Here is a 27,707-nt window from a genome sequence, read left to right on the forward strand (position 1 = left end):
ACTGAGATTCATGGACTTTTGTTGAATTGTGACACTCAAGCCCAAGAAGCAGGAGAAGAGAAGCTAAATTCCTCTGAGCCTTGCCAAGCCTGTAGGCACCAGCCTCCTGGGGTTGGCAGGGTGGCAGGAACAGAAACAGCTGATAATACCTATCACTGTAGACTTGAACTTAAGGTCAGGGCGTCCTGTGGGAGGAAGAGGAAGAGAAAGAGGAGGAAGATGAAAGACATACTTCCGGGCACACCTGTGAGAGCTAGCCCACTCTCATGAGACTCACCAACGTGGGGGGGGGGGGTGGAACTGCCATTCATTTCAGAGAATTCCCCTTAATGACACTCAAAATGCATCTGCTCCAACCGAAAAGGTCAAAGGGGTTTACTCACCAAGCGGATTGTGTTCAGCACAAACACAAGGCAATGGAAAAACGTAGGGTCCTATACGCTATTAGGAACTAGAACAGCTTCCAACGGCAGCATGAACACCTGAAAGTATCCCAGCCAGTTTTTCTCTGCGGGTGTGTCTAGCTCCCCGGCTTCCTATCATTCCCTAGCTTCTATTTATAGCATCGGTCAGCCTTTGGGACACTGCGGTGATCAGGGCTGACTTCTCTCCAGAACTTGCCTTATTCAGATTCCTGGGCTCTGTGCCTTTCACACAGTTCTAGCAACTTAACTAGACCACCTTGCAGGAGAGACAGGAGCCCAGACAACGCTAGGTCAATGATGGGAGGGATCGCCTCTTGACCAGGACAGCTTAGCGGCGAATGCCTCTTGCTCTCTATTTTAACCTCAACCTCATGTCAGGACCCCGAAGTTGGAATTGTGGGGTTGCGGGCCCTCTTTGTTTCTCTCCCCGGTGTGAATAAAGCTCCTTTCTCTGCCTCTCACTGTGACTTGTTTAACTGGCCTATTGAGGATGGTGGCAGATCCCAGCTTGTGGGGGCCGCCAGAGTCCAGGCTCTAATCCTGACAGCTCTGGGGGACACACTTATTAAGGGCAGTGTCTTTGGGACCTGACACACGGGAGCAGCTCGATAACTTCCTATCTATTGACTGGGCAGTTTTATAATTCAAGGTCAGTGTCACGACATCTAAAAGAGTGCCATCTGGGTCCCTGTCTTCAGGAGCAGTCATTTCCTGCTTCCCACTGGCTGTTCTCATCCTCTCCTGCTTTCTTCAAGAGAACTGAATGAGGGGGAAGATGAGGAGCTAGAGAATCTCCCTGTAGACTGTAGAGATAATTAAGAAAAGTCCTGTAAGCGGAGGACCCCGGTCCTTCACGAATGAGTGCGGGCCCTCACTACTGACAGAAGGCTTCCAGGCATCCCGGGCCTCAGTATAGGACTTGAGCCTGTGCCATAAAGTTCCCAAAGCAAGCAACACAGTAGGAACTTTATGGCACAGACTCAAAGCAATGCTATACTTCTCAAATGAAGGAACAGATGTCCAGGCAGGTGCAAGACACATTTCTACATGTGTCTACTGGCCCGGGAAGCTTCCAGCATCTCACAAAGACACTTGAAGGGAAGAAGGGTCTAAGGAGCTCCAGCTTCTTCCCTCAAGAGTCTGAAGCAGTGGTGTGACTTGTCCAGAGCCACACAGTGCAGAGGTCCTGACCCTCTTCCAGAGCCTCTGCACACCCTTGGTGGTATGGGGTGGTTGTAGACTGTGGTTCTCAACCTTCCTAATGCTGCGACCCTTTAATACAGCTCCTCCTGTGGTGGTGACCCCCAAACATAAAATTATTTTCATTGCTACTTCATAACTGTAATGTTGCTACTGTTAGGAATTATAATTCAAATATATGATATGTGGTCTGTTGCTGGAGGGCTTCTCTCCAGGTTCCCCAAGCCCCGCAGTCCCACAATCCACTTATAAAATAATCACTCAGACGCTTATATCACTTATAAACTGTATGGCCGTGGCAGGCTTCTTGCTAACTGCTCTTTTATCTTAAATTAACCCATTTCTATAAATCTATAGCTTGCCACGAGGCTGGTGGCTTACCGGCGTCTCTACATGCTCTTCTCCTGGCGGTGGCTGCAGTCTCCCTCCCTCAGCCTTCCGCTTCCCAGAATTCTCCTCTCTCCTTGTCCCACCTACCTTCCTGCCTGGTCATTAGCCATCAGTGTTTTATTTATATAGAGTGATATCCACAGCAGTGGTCCCTGGGAAAGGGTTGTTCGACACACACACACACACACACACACACACACACACACACAGGGGGTTACAATGTACAGGTTGAGAACCACCACTCTAGAGTTTCAGAAAAAGCACAATTCTGGGTTTCAGGTGAGAAAAAATTTTTTTTTTCTTTGAGACAGGATCTCATGTATCCAAGGCTGGCCGAGAGCTTGCTATGTTTAGAGAATGGATACGACCCTCCTGCCTCTATCTCCTAAGTGCTGGGGTTACAAGAAGATACCACCATGGCCAGTTTTTAAAAAGTATTTGTATGTGTATGATGTATATACATGTGTGTATGGGTCTGTGGGGGGGGGGTGCACCACAGCATGCATGTGGAAGTCAGAGTTCAACCTCAAGTGTATGATCCTCACTCAGTCCCCCTTGTTTGAGACAGTCTCTAGTTCTTCACGGCTGTGCACACCAGGCTAGCCGCCCCTAACTTCTGGGCTTCTCTTCACTGCTTCCCACCTGGCCTCAGAAGGGCAAAGGTTACAATTTGCTGCTGTGTCCAGGTTGACGTGGGTCCTCATCCCCCAGACACAATGTTTCTTCTTCTCCTCCTCCTCCCCCCCAACCGATCCTCCCCCCCCCATGTAAAAGGGGGTGGTGCTGCTGAGGTCCCTCACTGTTGGAACAGTGGATGGTCCACAGGAGCGATGACGAAGGAATTGGAGAAGGAACAGGGAAGAGGAGAGAGAAGACGGAAACAGGAGATTGACAGAACACAGCTCTCACGTCAAAGGGAATAAAAGATGATTTATTCTGGAGCCAAGTAGGAATGAGCATGACCCAGGAACAAAGGGTCAGCTCCCCCAGATACCACGATCCCATGAGGAAGCAGTTTCAGAATTTTCTTTTTTTATAGTGGCCAAATAGAGAATGTCACAAGCCAGGGCTTTGTAAATACAATGGTACGGCATCCAGTTAGCAATTAAAATAATGCCTGGAAATCTCTACCTATAGGTCTAAGATGCTATCTGATGACATTCTTAGATTTGGGCTGGAAGAAGGTAGAGGTCTGATAAGTTAGTACATTCCTAAAGGTTTTATAAAACAGTCACAAGGATGTCAGCTCAGACCCAAAAATGGGCAAGGAATGGCTATTAAGTGGGCTTAATAAAACAGCCCAAGATAATTTGGCCTGAACCTGCAACATTCCAACTCTTCACAATCGGAGTTCTAATTAGGCCTCAATCTTGAACAACGTTTTTCTGGAACTTCAATTCAACATGGCCTAAAAAATCTTACGGCAAGTCTCTAGGAATTACGATTTCTTTTTTTCGTTCTCATCACAGATCTTCAGCTTAAAAAGAAAACCAACTGTTCTTAAACGTCAGGATAAGCAAGCTCTGGGTGTTTCCTACCGGCTAAGAATGCTGCAGGAGAACACAGTCTGTACACACCAAGCCCCAGACGGCAGAGTTTGGCCTCAACACTGGAATGACCTGGGGTGTCTAAGACCAAAGACTCCAGGCCTGCAAGACAGCTCAGCAGTTAAAGGCACTCGCCATCATGAGTAGTGAAGGAGAGAGCCTTTGACTACTGCATGCATGCTGTAGTATGCATGTACGCACACACATACATACCTACACACACATGCACGCACACACACACACACACATACATGCACAATACAAAATTTTAAATAGAAGACAGAGAAAAATAATTGGTTTATTACATCTCACACATAAGAGAGGATTCAAGTGTCCTGTCCCCAGCCCCTCCAGCCCAGAAAGCACCCCTCCCAAATGACAGCTGGCATCTCTTTGTGCACCTGCTGGGACCTGGACTTACTTTTCTGCCCGTTTGTACGCACTGGTTCACAGACAGCCTGTGTCAACCAGACTAAAGAGCACTACAGAGGGCCAAGCGCACATCTTCTCCACAGTGTGTGCACGGCTCTCTGGACAAGAACAAGCACACAGAGGCTCCTTATTAAGAGTCGTAGAACCATGGCTCAAGAGGTAAGAAACTTGCACCACAAGCCTCAGGACCCGAGTTCAATCCCCAGGACCCACAGTGGCAAGAACCAGCTCCACAAAGCTACCTTTGACTCCCACACATGTGCCTTAGCATGCACCCCCCACCCCACAGACACACACAACACACAAATAGAAATAAATGAAGGTAGTCATATAGGAAAGCTTAATAGGTAAGTTCCCATAGGAATGAAAATCTGCTTTGCTTATATTTTAAAATCTGGGCTTGAAAACAAAACGACCTTCCAGAGGGTCCAGGTACTGCCCTAATGTCAAGTTCACAGACGTGTATCCTGTGAGCACAGGACCTGCCTATTTATGAACTCTGATAAGGATTTACAAGAACAGCAGAGGAAGAGACAGAAGACAGCAGATGCATCCCCAAATGGGAAGGATGAGGGCCCCCCAAGGGGGCCACAAGAGCCCCAGAAATAATGAGAATAACGACTCTACAGGCATCTTCATTCCAATACCCTGTGCCCTCACTGGACGGAGGTAAAGTGCTCACCGAGGTTAGAGAGACAGCTCATTCCTAAGGTGCCACTCTGTAAACACAGCGACCTGAAGCCAGGTAAGACAAGCCGGGCATGACGGCACATGCTCACATTCCCAGCACTGGGTAGGCAGAGACAAACGGGCCCCTGGGGCTCACTGGACAGGCAGTCTAGCATACTTGGTGAGTCCCAGGTTCCAGTGAAAGAGTCTATCAAAAACAACCAACCAACCAATGTGGGGAGACGGCTCAGCGGTTACTTGGGATGCAAGCATGGGAATAGGAGTTCAGACCCCTGGAAACCCAAGTAGACGCCGGGTGAACTCGGCCTGTGATTCCAGTCTTGAAAATCAGCGACTGGATATCCCCCAAACAAGCTGCCCTGTAAAATTAGTCCTAACACTGAGCACTGGCTTGGCCTGAGAGACCCTGCCTCAATAAGGGAAGTGGAAGGTCAGACAATTCAGGATAGTTCTCAATATCAACCTCATCTCCTCACACACATGCATACAGATCAGCACGGATGAGCACACACATACGTATATGCATGCAGACCACATGCCTGAAAAAAATGAATTAGCTCCTGGAGAGCCTCTGGGGCTTTGCTGTGTCCTCCACAACATGTGTACACACGTTCTCTCTCTCACACACGCACACACACACACACACACAAACACACACACACACACACACACACACACACACACACACTCACTAACAGCAGCACAGGGACAGACAGTGGCAACTACCGTGGCCACGCTTTCCCTGCCCAGCAGTTACCATCCGTCAGCCCTGGCAGACACAGGCCTTGATGGTAAGGGACAAATCTATTCAGACAAAGACTATGACACAGCCCGTCACTTCTAGGAAGGAAATAAGATTTATAGCCCAGCACTTCAACGCCACTGCCCGCGAACAAGCAGGTAGCTCAGAACAATGCCGCTGACAGAGACACAGGCCATTCATGCGGCCACGCTCGGCCTTGCTCTTTATCCCGAAGACTCCCCAGCTCACTCAAGAGGAAGTCTTGAGCACCCTGGCAAAGGCAGCCTTCCTCCATCACCCTGACTTTCCGCCACTCTCAAGGCTAATCTCACTTGTTTCACCACATCCATCTCCCTGTGTCTCCCATCCTTTCCATGTGCGTACATGTGTGTATGTATGCGTGCACGCATTCTGTGTATGTGTAAGCATGTCTGTATGTGTGCAGGTGCATGTACATGTGTGTGCACGTGGCTGGAGAGATGGCTCAGAGGTTAAGAGCACTGGCTGCTCTTCCAGAGGTCCTGAGTTCAATGCCCAACAACCACATGGTGGCTCACAACCATCTGTGATGAGATATAGTGCCCTCTGCTGGCAGGCAGGGGTACATGTAGGCAGAACACTGTATATAATATAAATAAATAAACAAACAAACAAATAAACATGTGTGTGCATGTGGAAGCCAAGCGACAACTGAGGTTTCCTGGGAAGGAATATAAAATAGATTTTGAAGGTGGATTGGTGGAGATGGGAGTGGGAGGGATGGGGGGAGGGTGGGATGGAAGGAGAGAGTGTAGGGAGAGATAGATGGAACTGGGGAGCATGTGGAGAGGGGCAGAAACCTAGTGCAGTGGAAACTTCCTGGAATCTATGAGAGTGACCCTAGTGAGGACTCCTAGTAATGAGGGATCCGGGGCCCGAACTCCCATCTCTTATAACCAGGCAAGGATTCTAGTGGTAGGACTGGGTTGCATTCAGGTGAGTTGCTGGCTTTGGAGGCCCCAAGGAGATCCTTCCACAACCCAGGCTGTTGCTAGGGCAGAGGGTTTCTCCCTGGAAACTGGACAGTGGGGCCCCATTGCCGAGGACGACATCCACACACCTCGCTGAACATGGACAAGTGGAGCTGGTACCTGCACGGAGCCTTCACCCCTTGTTCTGGTCCCTTTGGTGAGGGACGGTACTCTGCAGACTACCAAAAGATAAACACGGACACTAACCCAGCCACAAACCTTTGACCACCTGTCCTGCTTGCAGGGTGGGCTGGGGCAGCGGCGACATAGAACTTGTGGCCAACCAACATCTGATTGAACTTGAGGCTCGCTCCATGAGAGGGAGCCCATGACGGACACTGTGTGGAGAGCCAGGAACTGGCCTGGATGACCCAGACACCTATGTTAGAACTTAACATGACTGGTCAAAAAAAAAAAAAAAAGCCAACGAAATGATTCCTAAAGATATTCTGCCATACTCACAGATCAGTGCCTTGTCCAGGCGTCATTAGACAGGCACTAGGTCCTCTGTGTATGTGTTGTGGATTTTAGCTTGTTTTTTGTGGGAGTCCTCTAACAGTGGGAACAGTGTGTCTCTGACTCTTTTGCCTGCCTCCAAATCCTTGTCATCAGACAGGCTTCCTCCCTCTGGCAGGAGCTGGGAGCTGGTGCAGAGACCCACACCCAAACATGTAAAGAGAAGCAAAATGGGAGGTCTCCACCAGGTAGCCCCCTCAGAAGAGGGGGTAGAAAGACTGTAGGAGTCATGGAGGACACCATAAGAGCATGTCCCACTGAATCAACTAAGCAAGGCTCGTATGAGCTCAGAGACGGAAGTGGCAAGCATGTGGCTTGCACGGGTCTGCACTAGGTCCTCCGTGCATGTGTTGTGGATTTTAGTTTGTTTTTGTGGGATTCCTCTACCCGTGGGAGCAGTGTGTCTCTGACTCTTTTGCCTGCTCTTGGGACTCTTTTCCTCCTCTGGAGTGGCCTTGTCCAGTCTCGGTGTGAGGGCTTTCACCTTGTCTTATTGTGTTTTATTGTCATGTTTTGTTGTTGTCTCCTTGAGGCCTGCTCTTTTCTGATGGGAGATGGAGGGGAAGTGAGAATGGGGAGGAGGGGAGGTGTGGGGGGGAGCTGGGAGGAGTAGAGGAAGGGGAAACTGTGGCCAGGATGCACTGTATGAGAGAAGAATCTATTTTCAATTTTAAAAAAAGAAAAAATGTTAAAAAAAGAAAAAAAAAACCCAAAATTTAAATGATCCAGTCATTGAAATGGGGGTGGGAGGGGAAACTCCTATAACATTAACAAGAGAAGTTACTAGACCAGCTTTTGGAATGGGGGGGGGGGAATCACTGTTTTCCCAAACAAGGAATACATGTTCAAGCCCCAGAATCAGTGGGAAAAACAAGTTACCAAGGAAAGGGCATGGCGTAAGCAAAACTGCCACACCCAGCCAGGCTGGATACACCAGTCTGCCCTGGAGAAGTCGCCAGCAGCCCTCGGGTAGGGTGAAGAAGGCAGAGTAGCTTTCCATGCATGAGTAGACCCAAAGCTTCACCAGTCTGCCCCCAGTCCCCACAGGGCTCCAGTCCATCACAGGAGTCTTTGTTCCTGAGCTCTGTTTGCTTCTGAGTCAACTCAGCACACAGACGGCAGTGCAGCGTGCTGGCCTCTGCTGAGGGCAAAGAGCGGGGAAGAGAGCGCGCTCTTCTTTTCTGAGATGGGTCTCACGCACCCCCCCCCCCATCCTCAAACTTGCTACAGGCAGCTGATGATTGGACCTGTGATCTTCCTGCCTCCTCCCGAGCTGGGGTAACAGCCATGTACCAACGATAGAAACCCTGGTTATGGATTGCTAGGAATGGAACCCAGGGCTTCCGGCATGCTAGGCATGAGCCCCAGCCCTACGAAGACAGTAGTCTTAGGAATTTAGTTAAATTAAGAAATAATAGCTTAGCATTAAGAGCTCCAGAGTGGAGTGTAATGTTTACTTTCAAATCTATCACCAATTTTGGAAGACATGAAAGTATTAATTCCTCAGAAATGGTAGGCAAGCAAGTTTCCTGGAGTGCTAATTTTTACCTTCTGTTAACCAAAATGTTTGAAGACAACTTTAATATGCCACAAGAAAACATTCTGAAGTAGTTGCGGAGCTGTGCACACATGCCATTCACACACAAAATACATTTTTGTCTCTTTTATACTCGCTCATTGTCAAGCGCAGCCCAGCAACGAACACTTCCATGTTAGGATGTAATAGAAACTCCTCAGTGGAAGAGAAAGCCGGCCTGCAGTTATCAAGAGGATAAATAGGGACTGGAGAGATGCTCAGTGGTTGAGAATGCTTGTTGCTCTTCCAGACGACCTAAGCTTGGTTCCCAGCACCCACCTCAGGCAGCTCACAACCACCTGGAACTCCAGCCCTCCGAGATCCAATATCGTCTACTAGCCTCCACGAGCACCTGTGCGCAGGCGGCATGCACAGGCGTATATATATTGAAAATAAAAATACATCTTTTTTTTAAAAAAAAGAGTTCATGTAGAAAGAAGAGCTCAAGGAAGAGGCTCTTGGTCTCAGTCCATCCTTTAAACCTACATAGTCGTTCCCCTCGTCCCCCATTCCTGGTACTTTTCCAGCTCCTTTGGTTTACCCACTACATTGGATCGCAGAAGTCCACAAACAATGAATGTGGGTGTGAGTATGTGTTCATGTGTGCGTGTGTATGTATTCATGTGTAGAGAGGCCAGAGGTCCACAGCAGGTGCCACTTCTCAGGAGCCGCTCATCTTGTTTATAGAGACAGGGTTTCCCAGTTTACCTGGAACTCACCAACTGGCCTAGGCTGGCTGTCCAACAGTGATCTGGGGGCTGGGAACCAAATCCAGGTCCTCTGGAGAAGCAGCCAGTGCTCTTAACTGCTGAGCCGCCTCCCCAGCCCCCAGTGCTACATTTTAGAGCTATCATATGCACACCTATACATACACTGTTACTTTGGGATACATATCAATAACAATACTAATCCAACTAACTCAGCTCACAGGCAATTATTCCGGAAGGTGTCATTTCTTTATCCTTCCTAAAAACCAACGGGTGGAGAGAAAAAGAAAGGGATGCAAATTGGTGGAGCAGCAGGTTTGTCTCAAGGTGCAGAAAATGACTCAAGAGCAAGTGAAGGTTTTCTGCTAAGCCGGATTCATTAGCATGGCAGGAGGCGCGACACCATCTGGCACCCCTGTCCAGACAAGACACACTGCTCAGGATCAGTTCTGAACCTGAAAGGCAAGCAAGTTTATTTTTACTCTTTAAGAAAAAAAAAAAAAAAATGCATGCACAAAACTGCAAGGACATATATGTCTGCATTAGGCATGCCAGGGACATTTAACGAGACTGGAAACGAGGGATCCAATACCGGGGGCCAGCAGAAGCGAGCCGGCTTTCAGTGCAAGTGATTAAACACTCTCCCAGCAAACCCCACAGGGCCTGGGCAGCAACTCTTTAATAAACCACAAAGATGCGAGGCATGCAAGCAAAAGAAAACTGCCTGGGATCCATAGACACCAGACTCCGACTGCAGGGGCTGGGCAAAAGGGCTCCAGGGCAAGTCCAAGGCCAGCCACCATGGGACATCTGCTGGGAACAATGATGAGACAGGACTTTCTGTCAGGTTCTCCCTTGGGGAATTGCATTTTAGAAGCTCAGATTTTAGCATCTTCCTATTCCAAGTGAAATTACCACCCCCCCACACACACATAGTCATTTAATACTGTTCAATTCCCCCCCCCCAAAGGACTGGTCAATGCTGGAAAAGCACAGAGGAATTTTAAATATCAGTAAATCATTCCGTAGACTGCAGATACATAATGGAGAGATTTTGTTATGAAATAGAAAAATGGAGAAATGACTCAGCAAGCAAAGTGCTTGCTGCGCAAGCCTGAGAAGGACCTGGGTTCAGATTCCCAGAACCCACATAAAAGCAAGGCACAGCACTGTGACTTGCAATCTCAGAACATCTATGGAGGAGAGGAGGCAGAAACAGGAGCATCCCCAGAAACAGGCCGAACACTCCACCTCTGTGCTACATCCCAGACCCACATTTCTGCTCTTCACTTGGGATAAAAAAGACTTGCCTGATAAAATACACAGGTTTAGGTTTTTAGACTAGTGGCATTATGTATTTATTTCAGAAAAGTGGTTCCATTTTATAGTCCTCAGTAATATAAGAGTGTAGATATATCCTGTGCTCTCAACAAAGTTTCTATTATTCAAATTGTACTGTTGTATAAAAACTGCTTTCATGCCGGGCGGTGGTGGCGGCGCACGCCTTTAATCCCAGCACTCGGGAGGCAGAGCCAGGCGGATCTCTATGAGTTCGAGGCCAGCCTGGGCTACCAAGTGAGCTCCAGGAAAGGCGCAAAGCTACACAGAGAAACCCTGTCTCGAAAAACCAAAAAAAAAAAAAACTGCTTTCAGGGCCAGGGATATGACTTGCCAGCCTTCCTGATAACCTGAGTTCAATTCCCAGGACCACATGTTAGAGGGAAGAACCAATTCTTGAACATTGCTGCTTTCCACACTCAACACTTGTTGCGAGCCACAGAAATATGAAGTTGGAATTCAGCTGACAATGGCAAAAGCTAATACCTGGAAGAGTCAAGAACTTTTCCAGAGGGTAAAGCCAAAACTCAAGAAGTATTAGTGATATTGGCTGTATTAGCTGTTTCGTGCAGCAAATTTCCTGTGTGCTATTGTAGCTTTCAGATTTGATTCTTTTCCCGAGAACTTCTAACAGCATGGTTGATCATCCATTGGGCACAATTTCCCCTATACAATTGGGGTACTTGGATAACATCCCCTGACTGTGTTGACAACAGTCACATAGTTAGGACCCCTTTTTCAGGCCTTTGTTCTCCCTTTTAGCATTACTCAGAAGTCGGCCTTTCTGTAGTTATCTTCATTAGCAAACTTCTGGCCAGGGCCATCTCCGGACAAAAGTATTTTATCTGAGATACTTCTCAAACATCCAAGGACAGACTGCAGATAGATAAGCATTCAGACTACCTGCTAGTTCCTGAGCTATGGTAAATATTTTCACTGAGACAACTGCCAAGGCCAGGCAGATGCTAGGTACAGAGCTTTGCTTCTTGTGTAAATTAAGCTTAAATCCTTCTTTTTCTCATAGCTCAAATGTTATCCCTAGTTCTAAAGATGCCCCCTTTAACAATTAACTCAGAAGGAAAGGGCTTTTATAAACCAGGTGCATCATGCTGTGACGCAGGTTGCCTAGCAACCCAGAACACTTCCCCTGCCACCAGATAGAAAAGTGCTGCCCTAAGCTAACCTCAAACTGACACATTCTTAACTCCTTTTACTTTTACCTTGGTTTACTAATCAGCTTATTCATCTAACCACATTTAGGAATGCAGTATTATATACAGATTCCCCCTTTTCCCTTCTTGGGTTTTCCCTAATTGATTCTAGGTCTCTCTCCCTCTCCTCTGACCTTGTCCCTTTAAGAGTTCATCCTTGAGTCATAAAGAAAGCCTGACAGTCACTGCCTGGTGTCAACTCATATCTGCTTTTATGACCCTGATAGAATTCAAGCCTGGTGACCTTGCTTTGGCCAGAGAATTGCTGATTGTATGGGTATATAAACTGGACACTTTAGAGACTGGGGGGTAACTAAGATAGAACAATGGGGAGAGAAAATAACCTAGACAGGGCAATGAGAGACTAGCAGAAGGGACAGAGAATCAGGCAAGAGAGGAGCCAAGTATGAGAGCAGAAAAGAACCTGCGTAGAGAGAATTGACTTAGAAGAACAAAGGGAATGGACTAAAGAGCCCGGTGTGCATAGATTCATTTCATAACCCTCAGAGTAATTCTCCACCGCTGGTAGCTTCTTTTCTGGACCCTGGGAGAAACCTCCACCAGGCAGGTACTGGTAGGGAATTCAATAAACACTCACACCTTGACATATACAACCACCACCTCCACCCCTACACACCCACACCCACATAAACAACTGCTGCAGCATTTCCTGTGTACCAGCCACTGTGCTGAATGACTTCCATGCTTAAAATAGAGCTGTATTTAAATGCCATTGTACGGATGGGAAAGTGAGGCACAGAAGGCAAAGTATTTTCTCCAGCTGATAACTGGAGGAACTTGGTTTTAAGCTTTTGACCACCATCTACCACACTGTGAGCTGTCTAACTAAATCAAAGAGGAAGAGTATCCGATAGTGACCAGCAGAGACCACTGGAAATGTATCCAACAATCTGCCTGTGGTGTTTGAATGAGAATGCCCCCACAAGCTCATATATTTGCATTCTTAGTCCCTATTTGGTGAACTGTTTGAAAGGATTAGGGAGTGTGGCCTTGTTGGAGCAAGTATGTTGCTGTGGGTGGGCTCCGTGGTTTCAAAAGCCCAGGCTCAGTGGTTCTCTCGCTGCCCGCTGCCTATGGATCAGGATGTAAAGCTCTCCGCTACTGCTCCAGCACCATGCCTGCCTGCAAGCTGCCATGCTCTCCACCATGATGATGACAGACTAACCCTCTGCAACTGTAAGCAAGCCCCCAGTTAAATACTTTCTTTTATAAGAGCTGCTTTGGTCGTGGTGTCTCTTCCCAGCAATAGAACACTAAGGCACTGCCTTTTATGTACTCGTTCAGCATGCCATTCATGCGGCAGTCCCCTGCAAGGTAAACACAGTCCTCTTTTTCAACAACTCATACTGAGAATTTCCCACTGCTGCAAAGTAATGTGGGAGCAGGAGAGATGGCTCAGTGATGAAGTTTGATTTCCAGGAGCACTGTTTAGAAGGAAAAGAAAAGGAAAGAGAGGAAAACTAGCTGAGCATGGTGCTTTATGCTTGCATTCCCAGTGCTGGGGAGGTAAGCTGCAGGCCAATGAGAGAACTTGTCCCCCCAAAATAAGGTAGACAGAGTCCTAAGAATGACAGCCAACATTGTCGTCTGGCTTCCACATGCATAGGTGTGCACGTACTCACACAAGTGCACCTGTCCAAACACACACATTCACACAGAGCGATGGAAGGCAAGATCTGCACCTACTACAGAAGCCAAAAACACACCAGAAGGAAGTGAACATTCTTGAAGGGCAGCTGAGGATGTGAGGTTTGCAGGAAAGGGCCTTCCAAGGTGCAGAGCCTCTGACCTCAGGTCTTGTGGGAACAGGACCACAAGGTGCAGGAAATGTAGTGTATTTGGTAGCCAGTAAGTGTGGGAGTGGGGAAGGGGAATCGCTGGGTAGGGAAGGGAAATCAGTGGGCAGTGAAAGAATTCACTCTTTGAAACCGAAGAGGAAGAACAGTTCATTGAGTGCCCAGGAGGAGGGCAGTGGCTGCCCAGTGATTAGAGTACAGCCTGCGTGCAGGGCAAGGCCTGTGGGGGCTCTGTTTGGGAGAAGCACTTTTACTAGGGTTTCTCTGCGTGCAGTCTCCTGGCATCTAATTCACGCCATGGGAAGGAGGGCACTCCAGATTGGGCAGGCACAGTCCTGGGAGGTTAGCATGAGGCACTGGGCAGCTTCGTTTCCAGCTGTACCACTTCTGCCATGCAAATCATCAGGGCCATGCAAATTATAAAACAGGGCCCTGTCACGGAGAGTGATCCTGGCTGATCAAAGAGTTCCTTCCGGTCACCTGCTCATCCCAAAGGAATACCCAGGGTCCACCCAGGATTCTGGGACTATCCTAAGAAGAGGGCCTACCAGCAGCCAGAGAGATGGGTGGCCAGCAGCTTCCTCTATGTACAAAGAGCATCCGAGGAAGTTACCAAACCACATTTGTGAAAGAAGCAAGCTCAGAGGCTGTCTGTGACTCATTTGATAGAAGGTCACTATAAAAATCCCCATGGCCAGCTTTCTTATGATGCAACCAAATCAAGTTAGTCTAAAGCAGTGGTTCTCAACCTGTGGGTCATGCACATACTCCCTCTGGGGGTCGCGTAAGACCATCTGTACATCAGGTATTTATTTGCATTACGATTTATAACAGTAGCAAATTATAGTGATGAAGTAGCAACAAAAATAATTTTATGGTTGGGGGTCACCACGACACGAGGAACTGTATCAACGGGTTGCAGTGGCTCTCGAACAAAGCTAGAATGACTTAGGTTGATCACATGACTTAAGCAGATCATACATACTGGTGGACCCTGAGTTAGAGCAACGGGACCAAGACCGGAAAGAGATAGGCCTCCATGCCCAGCCTTCTTCCCAGGCACAGAACATGCCTCCCACATACTAAGGCATATACCTGGACTTCGTCTCTGCTTCCTGGGGGGAAGACTCCGGTCCTTAGAATTTCCGGAGTTAAAAAGAGTGTTTGTGACTCATGAGCCCCTCGGGTCACAAATCTACGTAGACTTAAGGATGAGATGACTCAAGTAGACGCTGGACTAGAGAAAGACCAATCACATGACAATGACGGCAGGTTATGAGCCAGCCCAACAGTGTGAAGAGAAAATCGGGGATTGTGATGGGCCACAGTCTGGCACTCAATCATCCTGCTATACCGATGCCCCAGGAACGAATATTCCTGTGTTCAGTGGCACATCCGGTGGGATCCTGTGGGAGAACACGTGGATACGATGGGCAGGTGACACGCCCCAATTCCATAGGAACAGAGTGGAGGATCTGAGTTCGAGACCATCCAAGACCTGACCCTGTGTGTCTCTTTACTTAAATGATGTTGGTTTACGTTTGTTATAATTGAGTTAATAATAATAAAGCTGAGATGTCTCAGTGGGTAAAATATTTACCTCAAAAATCATTTGAGTCCCTAGAGCCCACGTGAAGTTGGACACAGCAGCACTCTTAGTGCTCTCAGATGGGGGGCAGAGTAAGGGGGGGTCCCCAGAAGCTCGGGGACTAGCTAGCCTGGCATGCAGAGAACAAGGGAGCCTGTCTCAAAGATGGTTGGAAGGTAAAGACTGGCCCCCAAGATTGTCCTCTGACCCCCACAACTGCACCCCAGTGTGCATGAGACTACATGTACCCGAGCATGCATCCACATATGTGTTCTGGGGAACTCTCTGGATTTGTACCCAGTCAGTCAGAAGCATAAATGACCTGGAACCCCACCCAGCAGGCACAGGAAATGGGGGGTGGACAGTCTTGTTAGAGGCGAGTCCCTTTGGCGAATAGGATCTGCTAAGTTCCACGGTGATGCCAGATCGAACTGCAGTATTTTGACAAGAATAAGAACACCCCTCCCCACATTCAATCAGTCTAGATGCCGCACACCGGTGTAATAACCAGGTTTGAGAAACACCAGTTTCATTTGTGAAAGATTATGGCCAACCGTTTCTGACCAGAAGAAATCTTCCCTATCTTAGTAACAAGAGCTAAAATGTAGGGAAACGTCTGTGGTACTCAGACTCAGTTATCAGTGTGATAAGATCTAGACTCTTGGGCCTTTGAGCATGCCTGTGGGGACTATACTGGTCAGGTTAATGGAGGTGTGAGGACGTATCCACTATGGGCAGCACCATTCCCTGGGCTGGGAACGCGGACTGAATATATAGAAGAAAGTGAACTGAGCACCAGCATGCTCTCCGTCCCCTGAGTATGGGTGCAAGCTCCCGTTGCTGTGCCTTACCCACCACAATGGACTGTATCTTCACACTGTGAGCCAAGAAGAGCCCTTTCTTAGTTGCTCTCGTCATGGTATTTTTAACCCAATTAACAGAAAAATCAACATCTTTTCTCAGAGAAATTTTCCACGTATAGCAATCCAGAATTTTCTACGTATAGCAATCGTCACAGCCATTTCTATGGAGGGATAGTTGTTACTACTCCTGCCTTACAAATGGAAAGACTAAATCGCAGAGAAGCCAAGGGACTCGCCCAAGGCTATAAGGTGAGTTACAAGGTGCCAGAGTCCAAAAGAAGCCTTTCTGTCTCCGGTAGTGGTGGACAGGCTGTGACTTTTGACTGTCCACCCCTCTGAAGACCCACAGGCCCCAGCGAGTCCCTGCTCTCCCCCTTCTCCACCCCGCACCCACTCACCATTCCTAACACGACCACATGCTGGTGGCCTGTGTGTCCCTGGGGAAGGAATGTGTGTTTTGCAATAATAAAATGATCCTGCTCAAACTACAGCTCAGGAAGATAAATTCTTGGAACACAGCACTGGGGGAGGCTAACTCTTTCCCTGAAAAAACGTCTCCCAACAAAAATACAACTGAACAGCCGGATGTAAATGGGAGCGACAAATGTCCCGGCAGTGAGCACACAGGTCCCATCCCTTCTCTCTGCACAAGTCACCTTGCTCACGGCGCAGAACCTCTTCATGGCTGGCCTGTCTCCTCTCCTCAGTTCCTCTTATTATTCAAACTCCAAAGCATCCAAACACTTCTTCGCTGTGACTATTACACGGATACCGCCGTTCTGTGCTGAGTGCAGAGATGAGAGCCTCAGACAGTTGAGGTGGTAATTTTTCAAATAAAAATTATGGGCTCGGAGCCAGGGATACGGCTCAGTTGGCAGAGTGCTTGCCTAGTGTTGTAAGGCTCTGGGTTGTAGCCTCTGTACCACAGAAAGCCATCTTTACCTACCCTACATAGAGGGTTCAAAGCCAGTGTGGGATACGAAGTGAGACCCTGTCTCAAAAAAACAAGGAGAATCACATTCATAAATCATCCTTGGTCTTAAAACAGTTCAAGAAGAAGAGCAGTGTTTAATTTTTAAAATTGAACTATATTCTATGAACTACAATATCATTTGCTAAACATTGCACTCGGGGTTCTCCCATCCTGTTTTAGATTTTAATGATACATTAAAATCCTTCAGGGCTGGCAAGATGGCTCAGAGAGGAACCATGTTTGCTACCAGCCCTGACAGCAGGAGTTCCATCCCTGGGACCCACACGGCGGGCAGGAGAACCCTAACTCCTGCAAGGTGACCTCTGACCTCCAGACGCAGACCTCGGTAATCAAGTGCCCCCACACATACAATAACTACAATATACTTAGAAAATTAAGCCCCGACTGGCCACACAGCAACACGGAAGGGGAAAAACTCCCACTGTGCACCTTTGGCTTGAAACTCTGCAGTTACTGCTTTTTTGTGAGTCTCTGTCTAAACATATGGCAGGGTTGTCTCCTTAGCCCGGGGTCTGCAATGTGGGCTAGACTGCCTGTCAGTGAGCCCCATGGATCTGCCCGTCTCAGCTTCCTTTGCACTGAGGTCATAAGCACCCCCAGGTCCTCTTAAAGATTTATTTTTATTTTTAATATGTATATTTTATTTTAAACATGCATTTCGTGTATCATTTTATGTTAATATCCATGTGTCTATCTGTACACTAGTGCTGTGGCTGACAGTAGCTGAAAGAGGGTGTCAGGTCCCCCAGACCTGGAGCTATGTATGGATAGTTATGAGCTGCCAGCTGTGAGTGCTGGGAACCAAGCTCGGGTCCTCCACAAGAACAGTGTGCAGTCTCCACCTCCCAAGGGCTAGGCAAACTCTCCTGCCCCACATCAGCTTCTTCCCCTGCACCCCATGTGGTTTCTGGAGCTGTAATTTCGGGCCTCACGCTTACAAGACAGGTAGGTACTTTGTAACTAAGTCATCTTCTCAGCCTAGGTATCCAACCCTTCCACACTGCAATATGATGCTGTCAACTGCAAATACACGGGCTGCATTCATAACTTAGGCCAAAGGAAGGACAGGCCTGGGAGTGTCACCTGTTCCCACCATGATCACACAGCAGGGAGATGGGCCTTGCCGCCTCTGAGCAACATCCCAAAGCAGATTCTATCACATACTCACTCGTCCAGGAAAAGATGCAAATTCAAAGTCTGCAGAATGGCTATGGTGTCCACTGAACCCGCACGGCTTTTGTGCCACCACCAAGGCAGAAGCTCATTAGGATGAACCCCCAGACCAAGGACTCTGTGGTACCCATGGGCACCTAGATATTCAGGAACTGAGAGCCGCAATGACTGAGTACTTAGACCTAAAAGACACTGTCTCTTTCAAAAGTACACATGACCACTGGCTTTGTTCAAATCGCCCTAAAACTGCTGCACCCCCGTGTCTACCCTAATCTCGATTCTCTCATTCTGACTCTCGGGGTCTCTCTGAATTAAGAGCAAAGAAAGGCTTTTGCTTTGTGTTCTGTTCATTTCTGTGGGAAGAGAAAAGGCACACCTATAAGGCTATTACTGCCGTTAGCTTCCCATGGAGTCCAGTGACGGCCACTGGCCCTCACTGGGAGCGCCCGCCCCACCCCCACCCCGTCCCTCCCACAGGGCAGCCGTGGCCCCCTCCACTTAGTGCTGTTTACTTTTTAAAGACCCAGAGGAGTCCCTCTCAACTCATAAATACCTGGATTGCTTTTTTTTTTTCTTTCTTAAATACAAATGTAGTCTGTGGCACAGGGCCAGTTCTCCCTCACAGACACCAAGGCCACTCTGGGCTGCTGATAGCCGGCATGATCACTGGCCATCAATTTTGCAGACGCCACTCTCTTTCCAAGTTTCCATCGTTTCTTACTCAGCAAATAAAAACGTAACCACTGGGCCCTTCGAATGCAGCCAGGGACACTGTGTAAGGGTGCTGCCCGCAGTTAGCAACCAAGACATTGGATCTCAGGGGTTTGTCAGGCGAGGATTTTCACTCTGACTCTAGGCTGTGTTAACAGTTAAAGAGAACTGAGACAGCCTATCTCAAAGCATGAGATGGACACTGCCTGAAGAATGACACCTCAAATTCACACACACATACACACATACACACACACACACACACACACACACACACACGCACACGCACGTACGCACGCACATACACACCTACACACACGCACGTACACATATACACACACATCATATACACAGATGGGTTCTAGTTGGAGTCTTCGGGTTACTCAGGATCTGCCATCAAAGGCGGCTCAGGGTGCACCATCTGAGGTAGGCCACCACTTCTCACGTCTCCCTTTTGGCATCCTGGACATGAGGTGAGCAGTCTCACCCCACAGTGTGCTACCACGGCACACCACCTCACCAGAGGGCAAACTAACAGGGCCAACCAACCATGGGTGAATGCCTCCAAAACTGTCCAAATAACTATTTTCTTCATAAGCTGGTGGACCACGGGCACAGCTTACATTGATGGTTCGCTACCCTACGTCAGCAGAGACATGGCGAGAACATGGTGGAGGAAGCGGGTGAGTCACTCTGTCACCTTCCAGGGAGGCCAGCTATGTTCCTATTTGGGGCCATCCATGTATGGAAAGGCCATGTGCTATATCGACGGGAGGCTATTTAAAGGATGATAAGAAATGGAACGCCATCTATGATGTGGCTGTCACGCTGTAAATGTCAGTGATGGCTGAATCTGCTGCTTATGGATCTCCTCTAACACCAAACTGACAAGAGCCCAAACCAGCGGCTCTGGGGGAGGCTGACAGGCAGCTGCTCCTTCAATAGTCACGTTTGGTAGAGCCAAGAGGCCCCCTGAAAGGTAGCTAACTATGGAACATCGAAGTTGGGGGGGGGGGCATGACAACTTTAGGTAGTAGAAAGACATATCCCAGGAGTCCCACATGACACCAGTACATCTGCCTGTTTCATGAAGGCTGTCAAACCCACACATGAGGGAGAAAAGAGCAGGAGGGAGATATGGAGACTGCCAGGAAAAAACATAGTATAGAAAATGCAAAATAGAGTTTCATGTAGCCCACCTAGGCTGTCCTCAAACTCACAAAGTAGCTGAGGATGACTTTGAACTCTCAATCCTTCTGCTTCCACCTCCAGAGTACCAGGATTACAGATAATCACCTCTACACCCAGTATATACAGAAGTGGAGACTGAACCCTATCGAGGACTAAGGGGGTCCAGCCCCTCGATAGTCTCTCTACACAGCTTCTATTCTGCTCTCATGTCTAGCTCCTTTCTTGCCTGACTTCTCTATATTTATCTACTGTCCCCTCTAGGTTCTACCTTAATTCCTTCATCTAGTTCTGTCCCTTCTAGGTTCTCATCTGTCTAGTTCTTTCCCCTATCAGCTCCTCTCCTGTCTCCTTCTCTCTCATCTGGCTCTTCCTCATCTTGTTCTTCCCCATCTGGCTCTTCCTCATCTTCCATCTCGTTCCTCTAGTCCTTTCCTTTAGCCCTTCAATCTAGTTCTTCCCCATCTCAGTTCGTTCCTCTCAAGTTCTTACCCATCTAGTTCTTCCATTCACTTTTCTCTTCTCTCTTCTGCCCTGGAAGTCCCAGTATATAAAGGGAGGGTCCGAGCTAATTGTATAAAGCTATTACTTAACATCCACATCTCCTAGGCGATGTCTCCTTGTGGAATTTACCCTAAGTCAGGAGACTTGCCTGTGGGCTGCTATTGTTAGTCCTCGGAAGTTGGGCGCCCCCCTGGGCAGTGTCTCCTTGTGGAATTTAAATCAGGAGACTTGCAGGTGGGCTGTTATTATTGTTAGTCCTCGGAAGTTGGGGGCCCACCTGGGTGGTGTTTCCTGTAGTCCTTGAAAGTGGCTAAGGGAGATAATCTGATTCCAGAAAAAGCCTTTCCTGAGGCTGTTCTCCAAATACCTGGAATGTGTATGCCCAGAGAGTGATCAGTCCACACTGTTAGCCCCTCTTAGGGAAAAGTCAATTGGGAAAACTATGAAGGCACACATGATTTTCATAACAATACAGCTGATATATAACAAGCCAAGTAACACCAAAAACTTCTTGGGATTTGGCTTCCTCTGGAGGAATTCCCTGATTCCTCCAGGTAGTGACTTTGCCATAACCAGCTGAGTTCTCATGATATATTCCTGCGGCCTACAGCAGAACCCAGGGCTTCCTGCATGCTAGGCAAACACTACCAATGGAGTCAGAACCCAGCCCAACACTCATCTCTAAGCATAAGCTATCCTATTGGAGAACAGAGACAATAAACCCAGTTCGGCCTTCCCCAAGGCCAGCCCGCTGCCCCCAGCTGCCATCCTTGAAAGCACTGAACAGACCGCCTACCAGATACCACTAAACCAGTTTCATGGAGAGCAAACCCGGAGGGTAGCTTGCTCGGTTTCCGGATCCTGCAATGTCTCTTGTTCTCATTAAGAAGGTTGTGGGCATTCAATATGCTTGCTGTATTTTAGATAAAAAGAAAAAAAAAAAAGTTCCAGGTCCTTAGAGATTCAAAATGTCTTTGAGCTTCCAAAGGAGACGCTTCCTATTTCCCTGATTTCTCCCAGAGGGACAGGCACTCAAGGTGACAGCCAGAGAAACCGCAGATAAAAGTCACACGGTCACATGACTTTTTTAAGCGCTAACTTTAATGCTGTTATTCACATTAAGTCATTCTTCTGAGGGCATCGCCAGGGTGGTTTTGCTCCTGTGATGTGGTTAGCGTCTGAGTGTGTTCAAAGACCCACGTACATAAAAGAAATAAAAATTAGAAATGTTTAATGTTGCATTGTATTGGCCCCATAACCTTGACACCCAAATCCTCTCCGCTGGTGAGGCCCATACGCTGTGCTCTAAGTTCACCAAGGTAACCCTCAGAGGGAATGTGAAGTACCACCAGGGGATCCAGACAGTTGAAAGAAGTACTTAGCATAATGTTTTCTCTACAAAATAGACAGACTATGGGGAACAGGGAAATAAGCTCCTTCAGCAAGGGTTCCTCATAGAGCCAGAGTTCAGATAAGGTTCGACTATTCAGTGTGTGAGTGCACATGGTGTATTCAATCGTTCTGTGTGTGAGTGTATATGGTATGTGTGTGCACTGTGAGCAGAAAGTATGCACTTTCCTGGTGGGGTACATGAGCCCATGTGCACAAAACGAGGGCCAGAAAGGTATCAGGTGTCCTGGTCTCTCACTGTGCCTAGAGGAAGGCTGGCAGCCAGCAAGGCCCAGCAAGCCTTTGCCTGTCCCCCAAAGCACTGGGGTTAGGGGCATATGTGTGGCCACTTCTACCTTTTTAAGTAGGTGATGGAGATTTGAACTCAGGGCCTCATGTGTATGAAGTAAGCACTTCGCCTCACTAAGCCATCTTCCAGTTCTCACGTTATACTATCTTTAGAAGCCACACCTTTCTACTTCAGCAACTTTATATGATGTCCTGTCATACCACTGTGTCAGCCCTGAGTTTGGCTACTTCTGAAGGGGCCATGGCTTCATTAGAATTTGTGGCTGTGATCAAACTGAAAATTCACCAAAGTTCCTATTTGGTAAAGATTATATGAAGTAATAAATAGACTATAGAGATAAGACATTTCTGCACAATTAGCCTGACAGTTCTAGTCTACTCTGTACCTTCACTAGATAGCCAGAGATGTCCCCTCAGGATTGTAGGTGTCAAGGGGACAACCACAAGCCTCTGGAACCAGTGTGTCTCTATTTGGTTTTATTTTGTTTATGTGTATATGATGTGTGTTTGTGTTTGATGTATGTACATGTATGTGTATTTCTTTTTGAGACAAGATTTCATGTAGCCTAGGCTGGCCTCAAACTCTGTACATAGCAAAAATGACTAAATTTCTGATCCACCTACCTCCTCCTTCTGAGAGCTGGAATTAGAGGCACACACACCACTACATATGTTTTTATGCTGTGCAAAGGATGGAACCCAGGGCTTTGTGAATGGCCACATCCCTAGTTCAATGTCTGTATTTGTTTTCAGGCTTCTAAAAGATAACATCGGACTCAAACTGCCAGTCCTTTCTCCAAGGGCAAATGCTGTGCTCTCTGTGCTCAGGCAGGATGTACAGTTGCTGACTACAGTACTTACATGGCCTGTCGGACCCTCCTCCAAAGTCCACTTTCGGCTAAGAATCCCTCCTGAAAGAAAAAGGACAAAGACAGCCGTAAGTTCCTCTGTCAAAGGGCATGCGTCACTGCACGGAGAGGCTGCCAAAGAGCCTGTCTGAGCTGTTTCTGACTTTGGGGACTCAGATGCCTAAGAGGAAGAAGTTCTCCCTGAAGACATTCAAACACAGGGGTTACAGGAGAGCTCAGTGGGAAAAAGCATTCCTTGCCATCGTGAGGACCCGGCTTTCATGCCAGAACCCATGGAAAAAGCCAGGTGTGATGGTGGGCACTTGCAATGCCAGCTATGGCAGGGATGGAAGATGGAGACAGGCAGATAGATCCCTGGGGCTTGCTAGACAGCCAGCCCAGCCTAGTGGGTGAAGTTCCAGGCCAATCAAAGTGTCTCAATGAAAGGTGGACGATGCCTGAGTTCAGCAGAACAAAGCTACTCTTGGTAAGGAAGGAGTGCCTATACTCCAAGTCTCAGCAGGCACCAAAGCTTTTACCAACTCCAACACTGACTAGAGTACAATAATATTACACACACAGAAACAAGCTCCGTTACAAAGTCAGAGGAGTTGGCAAGAGGAGATAAAGACAACCCGATTCCAAGGCTGCTCCTTCAAACACAACACATTACTTGCAACTGTTTCACCTTGAAGCTTTAAAAATGTCCATTTTTAAGGGCCAGGAGAGATGGCTCAGAGACTAAGAGAGATTACTGCTCTTCTAGAGGATCAGAGTTCAGTTACCATCACCCACATCAGGCAGCTCACAACCACCTCAGGGTGATCTGACACCCTCTTCTGGTCTCCCCGGGTACTGCACTCACCTGCACAAACCCACATATAGACACACACACATAAAATGAAAGAAGTCCATGTTAGAAACAGATCTAGTAATACTGTGTGCTTCTGATTTGGCTGAAAATTTCCCCTTGTAAACATTTTTTTAAGGAGGAGCTGGGGCATGACTCAGTTAGGAAAGTACATGCAAGAGGCCCCACACTGGATCCCCAGAACGTCATGAAATGGGACTGGTGGTGCATGCCTATGAACCCAGCACTCAGAGGCAGGAGGATCGGAAGTCCATGGTTATCCTCAGCTACAGTGAATTTGGGACCAGCTTGGGCTACTTGAGACCCTAAAACACACATCTCCAAAACAAATCAGGTGGGAGGCTGAAAACATGTCTATAAACACACACACACACACACACACACACACACACACACACACACACACACACACGTTCTGATATCCAAGAGATATCTCATCAGAAAATTACAAAACAACCAAGACCTTCTATAGGAAGGAAGGGACAGAAAAGGTCTGACCTTACCGCTGCCCCCCCCCCAACACCACCACAAACCAACTGGTTAAGTCTTCTAAAACTAACCAACCAGTCCTTATTCTTAAAGACTTCATGGAAATGTGTGCTACAAAATAGTTTGGTCATTTTTTTTTATCCACACGGAGGCAATTTCCTGTTTCTGAGGACTGTGGCACAGAACTATTTACAGTGTCAACATCTTCATCCTTGAGAGCAAGCTCTAAGCAATGCCAAGGGAGGACACAGGCCTGGGTACAGGTCGAACCTCAGCCATTCCAGATCCACTGTTTCTAGGAAGCAGTCAGGACTCGGTAAATGTTTACTGATGGGCGGGGCTGAAGCCTTGCCAATGACTATGTGGACCCTCCCTAGATGAGCCTCTGAGATTAGCGTTGAGTGAGGTCAAGGAATGGATTCTGGGAAAAAAAAAAAAAAAAGACTACAATAAAGAACAATGCGACTAACTGATAACTGCAGTTGTCAAGATGTGTGGGAAGGTGAGATGGATAGGCACTGTGTACACGGGCGTGGACATATGTGCCTGTGTGCACAGAGAGGCGCCGATGTAAGGCGTCTTCCTCAATCTCTCTCCACAGTATTTCTTTAAAGATTTATTTTTTCATTTTATGTGTAAGAGTGTTTTGTCTGTATGTATGTATAGAGATCACATGAGTACCTGGTGCCAGAAAAGGCCAGAAGAGGGCACTGGATCCCTTGGAACTGGAGTTACAGAGTTTTAAGCCTCTATGCAGGTACTGGGAATCAAACCCAGGTCCTCTGCAAGAACAAGTGATCTTAACCACTGAGCCATCTCTCCAGCCTCTACCTTACTTTCTGAGACAGGGCTTCTCACTTAGCTCAGGGCTCACCAACTCAGCCAGTGAACTCCGGGGATCCTCCTGTCTCTGTCTCCCAGTGCTAGGGTGACAGACACATGCCACTGGACCTGGCTTTTCACATGGGTGCTGGGGATCCAAACATGGGTTTCCATTCTTAAGTGACAAGCACTTTGTGGACTGAGCCCCTCAAGTTATCAAAGTATTCTAAAGCAGACTCCTCAACATTTTGTTCATCATCAGAATCATCTCACATGAACAGTCCTGTAAATCAACAGCTTAGGAATTACACCAATGCTAAAACTATCAGATTCAAAGAAATGTGAGTGACATGGACAAGGTTTTTTAAATCTATTTGATTTTTAATTACATGTATGTGTGTGAGTATGTGCACAACATGCATGCTGGTGCCTAGGGACATCAGAAGAGGGCATCTGATCCCTTGAGCCTGGGATTACACCCAATGTGGGTGCTGGAGACCAAACTTGTACTCTCAACAAGAACAGTATGTGCTGTTAAACACGGAGCCATCTCTACAGTCCAAACAAATTTTTTAATCCTTCACCTCCCCAAGAGCTTGAAATTCTTTATTTTTTCTAAAGCAACAGCCAGATAGTTTAAAAAGTACCTTAAATATCCAACAAGCTACTTCCCAAATCGTGGAAGGAACTCTGACTCTGGGCATTTGCAAAATTTGTGGTCAGTAAGAAGCTGAAGGGCTGTTTACTTTTACCCTTGGCAACATTTTAATGTTCAACTAATTTTCAGTCTCATTTCCTGCAGAGCCAAGTGTACAACCTTAACCATCCCAGACCCACCGTCTCTGACCAACTGAGCTACATCTCCAGTCCCAGATTTTTCAGTTTCTTAATTACACCTCAACTATGAAAGCATTCACAGAGGTCATTTCGTGACATTTTACAGCCACTCTTGCTCTGTCTGTAGAGAAAACGGTAGAGGAGGTCATCTCCCATTCCTAAGTTTCAAAACTGTACACTGCTGTATTGTCTACCAAGCTGACACCCACATTTAGGAGCTCTCCATTTCTTCTTGGGCTCATGCATTGATTTCCCGCACATACAGGGTCTCATGTAGGCCACGCTGACCTCAAACTACATACACAGCCAAAGATAATCTTGAACTTCTGATTCTCCTGCCTCCACCTCCAGAGTCCTGGGATTATAGGCGTGCAGCAGCACCTGGTTCATGAGGTGCTGGGGATGAACCTTTGTATATGAAAGGCAAGTAAGTACTCTACTCACTGAGCTATGTCCCGGCCCCGGATTTTCTTCTTTCTTGATTACATCTAAACTATGAAAGCATTCACAGAGGACATGAGAGTATGGTTTAATCTTGAAAGAGAAATAAGAATGCAACCTCCAGGGATGGCAGTAACAACATAGACAAGGCTGAAATCTCACGTTTAAGCAAAATTCATCTCTTGTGTTTTGTATCTTGCATAGAGCCATTATAAAAGACCTACCAACCAAATAGTTGACTTGAGAAGTGTGATATGCTCTACTGCAGTGCTCCGTGGCAAGTCTGCACCCAGGGATCTTGTCCCCTCCCAGCCCTCACCCAAAGTAGCTCAAAGGTACACCATGATGAGCCAAAGCACCTGCAGCCCAAATATGCTGGGGGCTGTGCCCTGGCTACTTACATGTCCCAAGTGCTTTCTACACCATGTCCACGCCCATCTACACCATCTCCGGGCCTAAATACACTATCGCCAAGCCCAGCCATACTGTCCCCGGCCGGGTCTGTCTGCACCATCCCCACGCCTATCTGTTTCTCTCTCAGGTCTACCTATACCATCTCCACTCAAGATCTGATGGCATGGGATGATGGAAGCTGGTTCCAAAATCCTGGCTCTCCCCTTCCCTAATGTATGGGCGCAAAGTCTTCCTTTTCAAGTATCAGGTGGTCATCCAATCTACGCTGGATGGGAAAACTGAAGTCATCACACAGTGGAATTCTGTCCAATTACTTAGATCTAGAATCGTCTTTTGTTTGGTTGCCTATAAAGATGCATGGGCACATGCGTATGTCCATGGACGCCACAGCACACAGTCATTTATCTATATCTACAATCCTGTTTCAAGTCTGCTGCACATCAAATAGCAAATCCTCCATACAAAATGTGAACATGCTACCCCAAATGAGACACTGAATTATCCTCTTCAAAATTTACTGGAAAGGGTAATCAGGAATTAATCATTTTTGAGACAACCCTGGCTGACCTGGAGCTCAGAGACACCATCTCCAACCCCACCCCACCCCCTGCCACTCTGCCTCCGCCTCCCAAATGCTGAGATTAACAGTGTGTGCTACCACACCC

The 27,707-nt window shown here is 47.5% G+C and overlaps 1 protein-coding gene across 2 annotated transcripts in view; it reads right to left on the reverse strand.

The window, feature by feature from the left end:
* The window catches only part of Mgat5 (alpha-1,6-mannosylglycoprotein 6-beta-N-acetylglucosaminyltransferase), a 289,240-nt gene that overhangs the window by 222,405 nt on the left and 39,128 nt on the right, over nucleotides 1–27,707 (reverse strand). For both annotated transcript variants that reach the window (XM_028874926.2, XM_028874925.2), the window contains exon 2: nucleotides 23,182–23,231. The gene's annotated coding sequence lies outside the window, so the exon portion shown is untranslated. The remainder of the gene's footprint in view (nucleotides 1–23,181; nucleotides 23,232–27,707) is intronic.

The sequence above is a fragment of the Peromyscus leucopus genome, chromosome 15, assembly GCF_004664715.2.
Source record: "Peromyscus leucopus breed LL Stock chromosome 15, UCI_PerLeu_2.1, whole genome shotgun sequence".
Classification (NCBI taxonomy): domain Eukaryota; kingdom Metazoa; phylum Chordata; class Mammalia; order Rodentia; family Cricetidae; genus Peromyscus; species Peromyscus leucopus.